General features: G+C 37.3%; 1 protein-coding gene and 1 non-coding gene across 2 annotated transcripts in view; both read left to right on the top strand.

The window, feature by feature from the left end:
- LOC150100631 (fibrillin-1-like) overlaps positions 1–16,292 on the top strand; it is a 1,594,375-nt gene that overhangs the window by 500,336 nt on the left and 1,077,747 nt on the right. The gene's annotated exons all lie outside the window — the stretch shown is intronic.
- On the top strand, positions 8,268–8,388 carry LOC150100632 (U6atac minor spliceosomal RNA). Its single transcript, XR_016549208.1, has one exon. It is a non-coding gene; the product is annotated as a U6atac minor spliceosomal RNA (small nuclear RNA).

Genomic DNA, 16,292 nt, shown 5'->3' with positions numbered 1-16,292 from the left:
AGACATCATAATCCCAATTGTGAAACATCATTTGTTTAAATTTGGAATCTGATTGCTCTTAATGAGTATGATATTATTTCAAACCTCTATCGATTCACAAGGATTTCGATGTGAGTTCCATTCTAGCTAATGCAGTATCTTCCAGAATACTTCACTTTCAACTGATTTTGTGTTGGTGCATTTATTATCTTACTGCTGGCTTGGTAACTTGAGTGAATAGCATATTTGCTCTCCAACAGGCTATGGATACAAATCCCAAAGTGGATATGAATATTTATGAATATCTTAGGTGCTAGATGCCTTTCAATGTTTTTTTTTTTCAGGGCAAAGTTTCTGAATTATCTATCCCTTGATTAATCTACCCATGATGCAAATATTACTACTAGCACACCATAGTTTTGCAACTTTTTGTGAGTAGGATTCATATTTAGAAAAGCTGTCATCAATTTTCCTCCTTCCAGTTCTTTTCACTCTCAGTGCAAGAAATATGCTCTTCACTCATTTGCTTACAATACTTATTCATCAGGTTCAAAGAATTATGGATTAATTTTGTCACTTTATCAATTATAAATAATTTTAATTAAAGTTAAATAATCCTCTAACAGTTTGAGGCTATCATCATCATCTGATACATAGACATAGGAGAGGATGCTTAATTGTGAGTGAGCAAGACGTATTTTAGGAAATAAATAAACTTGATGTCAATAAGGTGATAGGATTTGATAATATATCACCATGCATCTTAAGAGAATGTTCCAGGGAATTGGTAGTTGCTTTGTCACTTTGTCAATTATAAATCATTTTAATTAAAGTTAAATAATCCTCTAACAGTTTGAGGCTATCATCATCATCTGATACATAGACATAGGAGAGGATGCTTAATTGTGAGTGAGCAGGACGTATTTTAGGAAATAAATAAACTTGATGTCAATAAGGTGATAGGATTTGATAACATATCACCACGCATCTTAAGGGAATGTTCCAGGGAATTGGTGGTAGCATTGGCATCCTTTTTAATAAAAGTCCTGCATCAGCATAGGTTTCAAGAGAGTGGAAGGAGGGGAAAATTGTTCCACTGCATAAAGGTGGTGATAAGGCTGTATCAAATCAAATTATAGGCAGGTCTGTATATCTGTAGTTGTGGTGAAGGTACTGGAGAGATTGGTGAGAGATAGGATACAGAAATGGGTTGATAACAGCAGTATTCTTTGTGGTTATCAGCATAGGTTTGTTAAGAGGAGATCATGTATCACTAACTTATGTACTATAACAAGGTGACAAATACCTTGGACAGGGGAGATGCATGTACGGTGGTGTACTTGGATTTTGCAAAGGCTATTAATAGACTGCCACACAAAAAGCTCTTAAATAAATTGAAATAAATGGAATTGGATAACAGACTTCTGAGTTGGATCAGTGACTGGCTGTTGGATAGGTATCAGAAAGTTGTATATGGGAGTGCGGTATCCCGAAAGAGAAAGGTCACTAGTGGTGTGCTGCAGGGGTCACTTTTGTGGCCATTGTTGTTCAGTATGGTTGTTAATATTGCAAAGGTGGTGAAGGAAACCCAGAGGATTGCTGCGATATTGAGAAGGATGCTGATTTGTAGAGATAAAAGAGTTATCATTCCATTGTATAAGACCTTGATCAGACCACACTTAGACTATCATCGTCATCAAATTCCTGCCACGTACCCTCAAGGGATGTACAGAATATGATAGTACTACATGAAAAAAATTACATCATTACTAACTTCCTATCTACAATTTTCCTTCAAATCAGTCAGTTACTTGTCAAGATTCTAACATTATCAGATCTTATATTTCTATCGTCTAAGGCACTTTGTACCGTATCAATCCACATATATCTTGGTCTTCCTCTGGGTTGTTTTCCTGCCAACCTGGCAGAGAACACTTATTTTGCTAATCTTTCTTTGCCCATTCTGTTTAAGTGACCATACCACCTGAGATTAGCTCTGCTAACACATTCCTGGATGCTGACAGTGTCAAGTTCTTTCCTAATATCCTCATTTTTAATATGATATTGCCATTGATGCCATCTGTTCATGCCTATAATCTTTCTCAAGACTCTCATATCTGCAGTCTCTAGTCTTTGGTCAAGTGTTTTACTTCTGACCCAGCTCTCAGATCCATAAGTTAAAACTGGTTGGAGCACTGTCTTGTATATAGCTAATTTAGTGTTCCGACTAATTTCTCTCTTATTCCATATGAATTTATTCAACTGACTTACCACCATACCAGCTTTGCTGATTCTGTTGTCTATTTCTATATTTAATTTACCATCTTCACTAAACTAAAAATCGTGCCTAAGTAGCTGAAATGTTTTACTTGTTCCACAGGTTCTTCATTCACAACACAGTTGAAATTTTCAATGATTCTGCCTATTTTCATTGTCTTTGTCCTTTTATTGCTGACCTTCATACCATATCTATTACAACAGTTATTCAATTTAGTCAGAGAATTATGCAGATTTGTAGCAGATTTATTTAGAAGTATAACATCATCCACATAAAGCAAAGAGCTGATATAAACCTCTCCAATTTTGATATCATGTTTAATACCACTTTCCTTCATAACGTGATCCATATAGATAATGAATAACAGAGGGAATAATGTACATCCTTGTCTGACACCAGATTTAACATTAAACCATCTTCCTGTACTTCCTTCAATTCTAAATGCTGACTTACAACTCAAATAAAGACTAAGTATTGCTTGATATAATGCCCCATCGATATCATATAACTGTAGCGTATTGAATAGCTTCTCTCTTGGCACCTTGTCATATGCCTTTTCCAGATCGACAAAACTTAAATACAGATCTTTGTTATATTCCCATGCTTTCTCGACTATTTGTCGTAAAGTGAAGATCTGATCCTGATAGCCTCTATTTGGCCTGAATCCAGCTTATTCTTCACCAAGCTTTTCTTCCACAATTCTTCTCAACCGTTTCTCAAGTATACTTGCATAGATCTTGCCAGGAACACACTTAGACTATTGTTCTCAAATTTGGTCCCCAGGATTTGAAGGGGATAAATTAACTGTGGAAAGGGTACAGAGGTGGATAATAAAGATGGTTTCAGGACTGTACAATATCAGTTATGGGGATCGGCTGAGGGAATGTGGACTGTAGATTTTGGTGGATAGAAAAAGGAGAGGTGATATTATTATTATTATTATTATGCAACAACTCCAGGGAGTCTAAAGACTCATCGAGAGAGAGTGTGCCAACAGTATCGAACAATTGATCCCCTTCCAACTACTAACTGCGCTCAAACTTGTATGATTGAGACTTAAACTGTCGGGAGGCAGTTACAGGGGGGAACATTGGGGAGTTCTTTTGCTTGGTGGAACAGCAGGAAAGAGCGATTACAAGGGGGTCATCCCGGGAAATTATGAAAGTAAGCTTTGAGCAAGAGGATGAAGAGTGGTTTCTTTGTGTGGAGGGTGGTTGAACATGGAATACATTGCCTGAGAGAGTGGTGAGAGCAAGAATGGTCAATGAGTTCAAGGAGTGGTATGGTACACTTTGTGTTTCCTAAGAAGGACCTCCCACAATGAGTCTCTTGACTCCATGGAGGCCTGAATAATAATAATAATAATGGGATGGGTTTAACTAGTATAAGGAGGGTGTGAGCAGAGGAGTGAGGAAAATGTTCTTTGCCTAGAGAGTGGTTTGTGAGTGGAACGCATTTCCTGAATGTGTGTGTGTTGTCAATGCAGACATATTGAATCCCTTTACGGTAAGCTTGGATGCATTGTATGCAATAGAATGTACCTCCCGTGATGAGTCTCTGACTCCATGGAAATCAGATGTTAAAAATAATGACAATCATAATAACAATAATAATTGACTTATAGTCAATTATTATTGTTATTATTATTAACATATAGAGGTCGTAAGCATTATTGCCTCTAATTTTCTTACAGCTTCATTGATCTGACACTGCTCTAAGCAGAACATTTTTACATGACCTGATGACTGCTCAGCAGTTTAAAAGTGTTTTTTTGTGATATACAAAAAACAGTATTTTTAAAAGAAAATTTCAGCTGCATGGCAACAATTCAGTGTGCATGGGAGCATCAGTCACTGTGTGATGGCACACCTGCACAGCTTAGAGGAAACATTGATTGTAAGGTAAAATATATATTATAACCGAGCCTTAGGTACAAAGAATAAATTATTATTTAAATATAAAGAGCCAATAGGCTTCATTTCGGCGATATAAACATTATTTAAATTAAGGGGATATTAAATCCCACATTGTTTTAAAAACGAATAAGAAACTCAAAGATTGGAATTAGAGAGTTTCATGCCGAATATAGTAAACTATAAAAGTATCAGTGATTGCTAGCTTGAGATAATGCAAGTAGTCCTGATACGTAGTACAATCTCGGGCAACTCGCAGCAAAGGTGGTAAAGTTCTGATTGCTATTCTTGGTATTTTCCATAATGTAAAATCACATTTCCTAGGAAATGTATGCTGTACTTACATTATGGTGGGAGGTCACTACCCAGACCGGTTTCAGCCTTTTTTGAGGCTTCATCAGAGAGTAGCTAGATCAAATAGATACCAAAGGGTAAAGCGAAAAGAACTTATATACTCTGCTATACGAGTTGTCAAAAAGATGCAACATTAAGTTACGTAAATATAAAGACCCAATAGGCTTCATATCGGCGATATAAACATTTAAATTAAGGGGATATTAAATCCCACATTGTTTTAAAACCGAATAAGAAACTCAAAGATTGGAATCAGAGAGTTTCATGCCGAATATAGTAAACTATAAAAGTATCGGCGATTACTAGCGTGAGCTAATGCAAGTAGTCCTAGTACGTAGTACAATCTCGGGCAACTCACAGCAAAGGTGGTAAAGTTCTAATCACTATTCTTGGTATTTTCCATTATGTAAAAACACATTTCCTAGGAAACGTATGCTGTTATTACATTATGGTGGGAGGTCACTACCCAGACCGGTTTCAGCCTTTTTTGAGGCTTTATCAGTATGTAGCTAGACCAAATAGATACCAAAGGGTATCAAAGGGTATCTATTTGGTCTTGCTACATACTGATAAAGCCTCAAAAAAGGCTGAAACCGGTCTGGGTAGTGACCTCCCACCATAATGTAATAACAGCATACGTTTCCTAGGAAATGTGTTTTTACATTATGGAAAATACCAAGAATAGCGATCAGAACTTACCACCTTTGCTGCGAGTTGCCCGAGATTGTACTACGTACTAGGACTACTTGCATTAGCTCACGCTAGTAATCGCTGATGCTTTTATAGTTTACTATATTCGGCATGAAACTCTCTGATTCCAATCTTTGAGTTTCTTATTCGGTTTTAAAACAATGTGGGATTTAATATCTCCTTAATTTAAATAAATTATTATTATTATTTATTTATTTATTTTTTTTTTTTGCAAGGAAACAAATAATAATTATATGCAATTTTTGCAGCTTCCACAGATCAGTTCTTATTTTCCTATCACACTTTAAAATATTTTTCTCACATCTACTGGAAAACTATGCTCTCTATCTTATATGACAGCATTATAGACATCACTCTCATCGGCTTTTATTCTCTTGTTCACATTGCTCTGAAATTCAAATTGCTCAGTTTATCTGGCTAGTTTTCCACAGTCATGTTACCACTATAGTTATTCACTTGGAGACCCTGTTCAATTCATTTTTTTCAAGAAATTCTATGGTCACCAAATCTTTGTATAGTAATGCAGTCTGAGTAGGGATATATAAAGTGGCAAACTTCTAACTCAGGCATCAATTCTCTGTTTAGCATTTGCTATACTTGTAATTTTTCTTCCTACACTTCTTCCCACTATTCCTCATTTCTTCCAGATGTTTTGCTTCGTTCAGTTCCTTTCCCATTTAATCCTACTGCTGTAATATGCAGCATCATTTGGCTGTTTTTAGCGATATTCTTCTTTATGTACTCTAGTACTAGTGTATCCAAATCTTAAGAAAAGTATATCAGAACAGAGTTTATCTTTATAACTCTTTTCATCTTCACAGTACCTGCAAATAACTGAGCATCTGTTTTTGTAAGTTTAATAGCAGAATCTTGCAAAACTCCCACTTGTTGCTGTTCTTTATTGAAACAATATCTTTCTTACACAGCTCACATCTCTATTAGTCAACTGGTCTGTTCTCTCAAGCTATCAGCTTGTTATCCTTCATCATTCTATTTAAATGAAATGTCAAACTTTTATTGTGTTCATCTAAATGCACCTGAAAAATCCAGTATATTCATACCTCTCTACCTCATATTTTCTTTGTGGATACATTTTAAATTTAATTTATTAGTTTTTACATTCTCTTTTAAGAGATACAGTGATATATCCTAGCTATTGCCATATTTAATTGATTATCAGGCCAAGCAATTATTATGGGAGCCTTCAACTATGGAGATATGGATTGGAAGAAGGAAAGGACACATGGTGAAATGGAATGTGTATAGTTACTAAGGGATAATTACCTGAAACAGCATGTGATGGAAGAGACCAGATCGTTTGAGAGTGTTGGATCTGGTAATAGCATTAGAAGATCTATCTATAACTGCAGTAGCAACCCTAACACTGATTGGGGAAAGTGACCATGCAGTCTTGTCCTGGGAGGTTGCTCGACATGTTGAAATTTCAGTCAGGAAAGAGTTTATGCAGAATTGCAAAGCTGACAATTATGGCAAACTTAGGAGGCAACTTGGAGGAGTGCCATGGCATAAGAAACTACATGGAATGAATGCTATTAGTGATGGGAAGCAATCAAGGATTGTTTCAATGAGTTAGTATCAGAGTGCATACCTACGGTCAGGGGAATAAACAGAGTAGGGATTAAGTGGATGAGTAGCAATATAAAGCAGGAGCCACCAAAAAAAGAAAGCATTGAGAAAAGAATATAAACAAAAGGGTGATCAGCATGCTTATGACTAATATTATTATTATTATTATTATTATTATTAAAACAAGACCTCATGGAGTCAAAGACTCATCTAGGAGGTCCTTTTATCTCACACACATCTCATCATACCAGGTCTTAAACACATTCAAACTCCTTGCAGACACCACACTCTCAGGCAAGGCATTCCAATCATTCACAACTCTGCACGAAAAAAACCTGCCTCTCACTCCCCTACTCACACCCTCTTTATACAGTTTCCAGGTATGACCTCTGGTTCTCCCCTGATCTCCCACTATTCTCTGTAGAACTTCTCCACCATTGATCCTATAACAACCCCTTACCAACTTGTATGTCTCTATCATATCTCCCCTCTTCCTTCTCTCCACTAGACTCTGCAAATTACATCTTTTCAATCTTTCCTCATACTCAACATTCCAGAGGTCAGAAACTACCTTAGTCAGTCGCCTTTGCACCCTTTCCAACATCTCTTCATCCTTCTGAAAACCAGGTGACCAAACAAGAAGGGTAACTAGTATTTAGTAAGGAAAGCTACATCATATTTTGAGAGAAAATTAGCTAAGCAGGTCAAAGTAAATCCAAATGAGTTTTTTGCTTCATAGCAAGTAAGAGAAAGAACGACTATGGAAAGATTACTTTAATCAGTGCTGATGGTAGGAAAGTGATAGAAGCATAAGACAGTTCATTTACTTAGCATTTACTTTGCAAGGATATATCAGATAGGTGGGTGACTTTGCAGTTACTGATGTGACAGAGACTAATGTTGGAATTGAGGTTAGATGAACTGGAGGTACTCCATATACTGAAAAATATCAATTACAAGAATGTTCGAGTGAAATGGCACAGCTACAAGAATGTTCAAGTGAAATGGCAGAGCTACAAGTATGTTCAAGTGAAATGGCATTGCCTCTGACAAACTTATTTAATCTAGGTCTGGCAAGATTTTAAGGGAGTGTAAAGAAGGCAAGATAGTTCCATAATATAAAGGCAGTTACAAAGCAGTAGTAGCAAATTACAGACTAATTAGTATCTCTGGATTGGTGGTTAAAGTATTGGAAGAGTTGGTTAAATTCAGAAATGGGTAGATCGGAATATGATACTGTATAGGGGGCAGCACGGCTTTGTAAAGGTAGGTCCTGCATCAGTAATTTATTCACATTTTATAATAAGGTTACAATGGAATTAGATAAAGGAAATGGCTACACCATTTCCTTTATCTAATTCCACTTTATCTTTCTGGATTTTAAAACATAAAAGTATTTGACACAATACTGCATGGAAAAACTCTTCCATAAGTTTCGTATGAAGGTGTTGTATGAAAGGAGAGAAGGTTAGCACTCCCCTTGATAAGGACGGACTGACCTCTGGGCCTAATACAAATAAGGTTAAAGCACTGCTGCTTACTTCACGGCACTTAACCAGTTTTTGTCAGCCTGGTTGGCTGAGTGGTTAGCATATCTTCTCTCCAGCCAAAAGGCTGTGGGTTTGAATCCCGCTGTGGGCATGGATGTTTGTGATTGTTTGTGAAAATACTAGTGGTGGTGATGGTGGTGGGTGGTAGATGGCGCTGGTGTAGATGATGATGAGGGTAGTTGTGGTTCATTGTAATTGGTGGATTGAGTGGTGGAGACAGAGTTGTAGAATAGGCGTCCTCCCTCGATGAGTCTTTGGACTCCCTGGAAGTATCAAATAATAATAATAATAAAAGTTGGAGCAAATGGGAATGAATACATTGCTGATGGCATGGACAGGGGAAATGACTGATAAACAGATATCAGAAGATGGTATATGGTGAAATGGAATCAAGGCAAATGAGGGTGACTAGTGGCGTGTTCCAGGGCTCTGTACTCAGACCACTGCTGTTATAGTAGAAGATTTGAGTGGGGATATTCAGTTGTTCACTGATGATGCAAAATCGTGGAGAGCAAAATGGTAGAATGATAAATGACCAATTCATAAAGGTATTTCATCCTCATGAAAGCAATATCTTGTAGAAATTGAGAGCAGCAGGAGGGGAAGACCACTGATGGTGAGTGAATTTGAGCACAGAAGGGATATGAGGAATCGAGTAAATGATGTCAATGAAGAGCAGATGTTCCAGGGAGTTAGCAACATCTTTAACATATCTCTTTGACTTGAGTCTTAGATTGGTACAAGTTCCAAAGGAGTTGAGAGAGGACAAAATTGTTCCACTTCATAAAGGAAGTGATAAGATTAAAGCTTCAAATTATAGAACAACTTGCTTGTTTGCAGTTGTGGTCAAGGTGTTATACAGGTTAATGAGGACTATGATTTGAGTTGGGTTGAAAACTGTAACAGTCTCTTTAATAGACAGCATTGTTTTGCTATAGGAATATCACATGTTAGCAGGCTGCTTACTGACTTATTATAACGTGGCCGATGTGTTCAACATGGAGGATGCATATACAGTGGTATATTGAGATTTTGCAAAGGTGTTTCATAGACAGCCACATGACAAGCTGATAACTGGAACAGATTGACAAACTGTAATAGATATTATGGTTAGAGAGCAGATTAGTGTACTGGATTGGAGATTGGTTGTCTGATAGACATCAGCAAATTGTGTATGGGGGGGGGGGGAGCGATATTCCAGAAGAGAAAAGTCACTAGTGAAATGTTCGAAAGATCTGTTTTGGAACCATTCCATTTTCATTTGTATGTAAATGATATTGGGAATGGTTTGAATGGTGATATATGCAGTTGTTTGCAGATGATGCAAAGTTAGGAAGAATTATGAGCAGTATAATGGATTTCGTGGCCACCATGCAAGAGGACTTGAATAGATCAGATAAATAGGCAAATAACTGGGGTTGCTGGTTTAATGCAGCATATTAAGATTCAGGAAGCAAAGATGGAATGAAGAGTATTAGGTTAATAGGGGATATCATAGAAAAGATGGAGGAGATTCATTATCTGGGAATGATGATGGATATGAACCTAAACATTTGGGGATATTTTGCCACAATTGTAAGGGCAGTGCAGGGTATTATGGCAATACACTGACATGTAGAAATAAAGATTCTACAACTCCATTGTATAAGGCTTTCATCAGATCACATATGGAATATTGTAGATATATTTGATCACTTGTTTTTCAAAATGATGAAGAATCATTGGAAAGAGTTCATAGACAGTTCATTAAGGTGGTTTCAGGCAGACTGAGGAAGAGCAATTTGCAGAGCATAGTGGAAGGAGGAGGGAGGACATAAAACATTATTCTATTAAAGTTACAAATAGACACAGTGATAAAATTATTTAATTAAAATAGGTTAACTACAAATATTTCAGTTCACATATTGTTGTTCAGTTTGTATGTTAATGATATTGGGTCAGGTTTAACTAGTGATATCCAGCTGTTTGCGGATGATGCAAAACTGGGGAGAGCAATGCACAGTCAGGCTGATGTTAATGCCTTACAAGACTTGAATAGATTGCATGAATGGGCAGGTAAGTGTAACTTTCAGTTCAATGTTGCCAAGTGTGCCAAGTGTAAGGTTTGAGATTTGGTAAGCAGCGATGGGATGCAAAGTATACACTTGGACGGAAACTTTAACAGAAGTAGAGGAGATGAGAAATCTAGGAGTGATGGTGGACAAGGACCTGAAATTCAGGGACCACATTGCACAAGTTGTGAAGAAGTCACTTTGTATAATGGCAATGATGCAGACAACCCTGACATGCAGAAATAAAGAGGTTATGATGCCATTGTATGGATTATTATGCACAGATTTGGTCGCCAGGTTTTCATGGTGACGAGGATATGTTGGAAAGGGTTCAGAGAAAATTCACAAAGGTAGTCAGTGGTCTTTGGAATGTGGAGTACTAGGACAGATTGAGAGAATGTAAGTTGCAGAGCCTGGTAAATAGGATGAAGGGGGGGGGGGATATGATTGAGACATATAAGCTGGTCAGGGGTTGTTATCAGGTAGACATGGAAGAGATTTTTCATAGAATGGGAGAGGGGAGTAGAAGAAGAGGCCATTGCTGGAAACTGTATAAGGAGAGTGTGAACAAAGGAGTGAGAAGCACTTTCTTTGCATGGAGGGTGGTTGGTGAATGGAATGCATTGCCTGAGTGTGTTGTGAATGTGGTCACATTAAATCAGTTTAAGATGAGGTTGATGAGCATTGTATGCAATAGTGAGTACCTTCCATGATGAGTCTCTGACTCCATGGAGGTCAAATGTTAATAATAATAATAATAATAATAATATTGTTGATCATTATCAGTGTTAGGAGTGCAAAATTAAATAAAAATTAAACAACAATCAAGATATATGAAGAATAGAATCTCTCTCCTTATATACAATCACAACAATTCTTCATAATTTCCCATATTTTTGGCATAGAGAATCCATCATTAAGCTTGAGATTTATACATTGCAGAAGTACTTAGGAAGTTTCTTTAAAGACATGCTGATATTTATGGTTACCTTATTATTATTATTATTTTAAAACACCCATGTAGTTACAGACTCATCTAGGTTTCTCTCTCTCTCTCTCTCTCTCTCACACACACACACACACACACACACACACACACACACACACACACACACACACACACACACACACACACACACACACACACACACACACACCTCATTATACTGCACCTTAAACACATTCAAATTCTTTGCAGATACCACACTTTCAGACAATGCATTCTGATCATTCAGAACTCTCCATGCATAAATCTGCTATACACTCCCTTGCTCACACCCTCCTTATACAGCTTCTAGGGATGACCTCTTTTTCTCCCCCAATCTCCCACATCATTTTAAGAAAAACCTCTTCAATGTTAATTATAACAACTCCCTTACTAAATTGTATGTCTCTATCATATCACCCCTCTTCCTCCTATCTATTAGACTTTGCAAATTGCATCATCTCAACCATTCTTCATATTCAACATTCCAGAGATTAGAAATTATTTTGGTCAATCAACTCTGGACCCTCTCCCACATCTCTTCATCATTTGGAAACCAGCTGACTAAATCTGTGCATAATAGTCCATATGTGACCTAATCAGGGCCTTATACAATGGCTCTGATTAGTTTCAAACCTGCAGCCAAAAGGCTGTGGGTTTGAATCCTGCCGTGGGCATGGATGTTTGTGATAGTCTGTGAAAGTACTAGTGGTGGTAGTCGGTGGTAGATGGCATTGGTGTTAGATAATGAAGGTTGGTGGAGTAGTGAGACGAAGAATTGTAGAGTAGATTCCCTCCCTCGTTGAGTCTTTGGACTCCCTGGAGGTGTGATGTAATAATAATAATAATTTCTATAAGTCAGTTTCCTCCGCATCATTGCCAAAATTCATTCACACATACATCACACACCTCAATATACTGCCCTTCATCATTGTTGTGTTATCCTCACAATTTGGAAATATGTCCTCTAAATTTTAGATCCTTATCCATCATCACCCCAAGATATCGTATTTCCTCCACCTCCAACAATATATATCCACACCAAGAGTGAATTCTACATCCTATCTTTGTTTTCCAAATTTTAAAACCTTACATTTTGCAATATTGAACTGGCATCCCCACTTCCATGCTCATTCACTTATTTTCTTCAAGTCTTCGGCTCCTCATAGTTCATGTTCCAATTTGCATTTTCTGAAAACGGCTGTATATCCCATTCAAATTTTCCCCAATATCATTAGCATACAGGATAAACAGCAATGGCCCCACAACAGACCCATGAGGCACACCACTAGTGACTTTCCTCTTCTGGGATATTGTTCCCCAATTCACAGCTTGTTAATACCTGTCAAACAGCCAGTCTCTAATCTATTGCAGTAGTCTAATATCCAATCCAATTTGCTCTAGTTTGACTATCAACTTATAATGCGGTAATCTATCAAAAGCCTTTGAAAAGTCTGAATATACTACTGTGTATCCATCTCCTACATCCACATCTGCTCCAATGCTGCTGTCACCTGATTGTAATAACTAGGCAGATTGCTAAAACATGATCTCATTTTAGCAAATCTATAGTATCGATCAAAGATAATATGATTGTTGTCAACACAATTCTGGATCCTGATTCTCACCAGTCTTTCCAATACTTTAATCACAACAACTAAAATCTGGGAAATGAAAGGTACATACACTCTCAACTTCCCCACCATCACAATATACACATCTCCATACACATATCCACTGCTGCTTTCAACATCCACACTCTTTCTCTCTCTATGCCATTCATCCTTCTCTACCTGAGCTCCCACCCTCATTTCCCTGTTCCTCTTACATTCCTGTTCTCTGTTCATCTCTCACGCTTTGTTTCATCTCTTACTTCTGATCACTTGCTTGCATCACTCACCCCTTCCTTTTACCCTTTCTGTCTTCATTAAATATATCATATCCTTCCATCTGTATTCCTGTATGGATATCATCCTCATCCAGACACAATTATTATTCGTGACACCTCCAAGGAGTCCGAAGACTCATCGCGGGAGGACACCTATTGTACAACTCTCCATCTCCACCACTATACCGAACCTCTGCCACCAATCATCAACATCAGTGCCATCTACTGGCCACTAAAACCACCACAGCTAGTATTTTTTTTATCTTTAAATTGCGTGTGTTCTGAAGGGCCGATTTGTCTGTATACAGGATGAAAAACCCGAGTTTCCGGGAGAAAAAACCCTGCTATTTGTGTGAACAAACTCAATCAATGCAACCATTTCATTTTGTTTCTAATACTTCTAACATTCTTATACAAACATAACAGTTTAGTATATAACATAAACTAAACTTATTGCAGCTCATTCCAGGATCTGTAACAAGTTTCACTGATACCACTTATTAGATGTGACTGCTCCACACTTTCTTCAAGCTATTTCTTTTTCTCTTTACTTGTCCCATAATCCTCTTCAAATCCAACTGTTTTCCCTACATCAATGGTAATTTCCTTCCCTTTTTGTCTACACACACACACACACACACACACACACACACACACACACACACACACACACATTCACATCCTCTTGGAGCATCAACATTTCTCACTCTGTGTTACCCTGTCCACCAAGAGTCTCCCCATTTCCCTGTTTGTCTGGCACATTTATTCTGTCATTCTCTACACTCATGCTACCCTCTTCTTCATTCATAAGCATCACTTCAGTCTCTCCTTCCTTACTCTCTTGCTCTTTCATATCACTTCTTATTTGCTCAGATTCATTCTCTGCACTTGTTACTCTCTTCCAGCAGCAGTAGTCTCTCCAAATGACACACACCAAAACCATTCAAATGCAGTCCAACAGTTTCATACAGTTCATTTCTTCCTTTAAACTCATTTTGTGCATTAACAAGCTGCACTCCCTTCTCATCACTCTCTTGCCTCTCCACCTTGTATGAAATTTTTTTTTTCTATCATCAGTAGCACTTCACTTCCCTTTTTACCATTTCTATCTTCACGAAATACATCATACCCTTCCATCTCTCTTCCTGTCAGGATGGCATCCTCATCCAACCATGTCTCACTTATTCCAACAGTTTTTTGGGTGAGCTAATTCAATCAATGCAATCATTTCATTTCCCCTGTTTCTGATACTTCTAGCATTCAAATACAAACATAACGGCTCATTTCTGGATCTATAACAAGTTTCACTGATACTACTTATTAGATATGGCTTCTCCACCCTTTCCCTGAGCCATTTCTTTTTCTCTTTACTCATCCCAGAATCCTCTTCAAATCCAACTGTTTTGAATACATCTCATGTCATCTCCTTCCATTTTTGTCTACACATGCATTCACATTGTCTGGAAGCATCAACCTTTCTCACACAGTGTTCCCCTGTCCATCCTGAATCTCCCTGCCCACCCACCCTTGTCTTGCACAATTGTTCTCTCATTCTCTACACTCATGCTATCCACTTCTTCATTCATAAACACCACTTCAATCTCTCCTTCTCTTTACTTTCCCACTCATTCACATCACTTCTTACTTGTGAATTCATTCTCTGCACTCATTACTCCTTCTTCCAGCACCACTCTCTCTCTCTCCATATGATTCACACTGAAACCATTCAAATGCAGTCCATCACTCTTGTACAGTTCAGTTCTTCCTTAAAACTCATTCCACACAGTAACAAACTGTACTCCTATCACTTCACATATTTCTGCTAACATATCATTCATAATCCTTGCTTTCTGCCTCATCTCATCACTCTCATACCTGGGCAACGTACTGACTGCCCTTCCTATCACATTGTTATGTTTTATTTGTGTAGCCAAATTACTGCACATCTGTGTAGTAATTTGGCTTCGTTCCAGTGGATCCTGTTGTATTAGTAATGGATGTTCTGCTATATCCAGTTTGTTGCTTTCCTTGGAGGTGTAAGACTGATTCCAGAAAGTTGTATAGAAACTCATTGGACTGTTTGCTCAAACTAGAATAATTTGCACTTGCATGGGACTGAATAGACTCCAAATAGTAGTAGAGGTGGAAGTTTATCTCTTCAAGATGGTATCATAGAACTAATTGAATTTCTAGGCTTGAAAATTGTGGAAATATTAAACTTCTTTAAAGTATGAGAAATGTATTTTGAAATTCCTTTAATGCAGATGGTGATTCTTTGTGTCTTCTCTTCTAATAGAAAGTGGAGAATGATGCTTTTAAAGAACAGTTTAACATGTGTAAAAGAAATTATAATTTATTTACAACTCTTATATAGTAGAATTGAAAGTTGTGGAAATATTAAACTTCTTTAAGATATGAGAAATACACTGCACTGCCCTCTGAAATGCCTTTACAGGATAGCAATTCAGTGCAAGTCTTCCCTTCTAGTAAAGGGTGGACAAAAACAGTTGATAATTTTTTCTTTTGTTTTGGAGTTATTACCATTGAGAATGGCTGTTTATTTGATTGTACAAATTTCTTTTTGAAGTAGACCAGGTGAAGAACAATAATATGAGCTCTTGAAAGAAGGCATTTAATAAAGCCATATTTCTCCGAGGAATGGCGAATTGAAGTGTGATAGATATACTGAACCAAGAAGTGAGGTTGGTGAAAAACAGATGTTGATAAGGAACCCCCTAGTTCTCTTTTAAGGTCATCAAGGAATGATATAGTCCATTTGATTCAGGTTTGGTAGTGAAATTGATTCCATGATTCAGGTTATTGATATTGAATAATGAATAATGTGCAGTTATCCCTTAATCAATATATATTATTATTATTATTATTATTATTATTATTATTATTATTATTATTATTATTATTATTCAGGCCTCCAAGGAGTCAAAAGACTCATCGAGGGAGGTCCTTTCTAAGACATAAAGTCTGTCAAGACTCAT

The sequence above is a fragment of the Typopeltis vanoorti genome, chromosome 12 (assembly GCF_054136105.1).
Source record: "Typopeltis vanoorti isolate ZY-2024b chromosome 12, IOZ_Tvanoo_1.0, whole genome shotgun sequence".
In the NCBI taxonomy this organism is placed as follows: Eukaryota; Metazoa; Arthropoda; class Arachnida; order Uropygi; family Thelyphonidae; genus Typopeltis; species Typopeltis vanoorti.
Note: the sequence above shows the minus strand (reverse complement) of the source record. Positions and strands in the feature narration are given on the sequence as shown.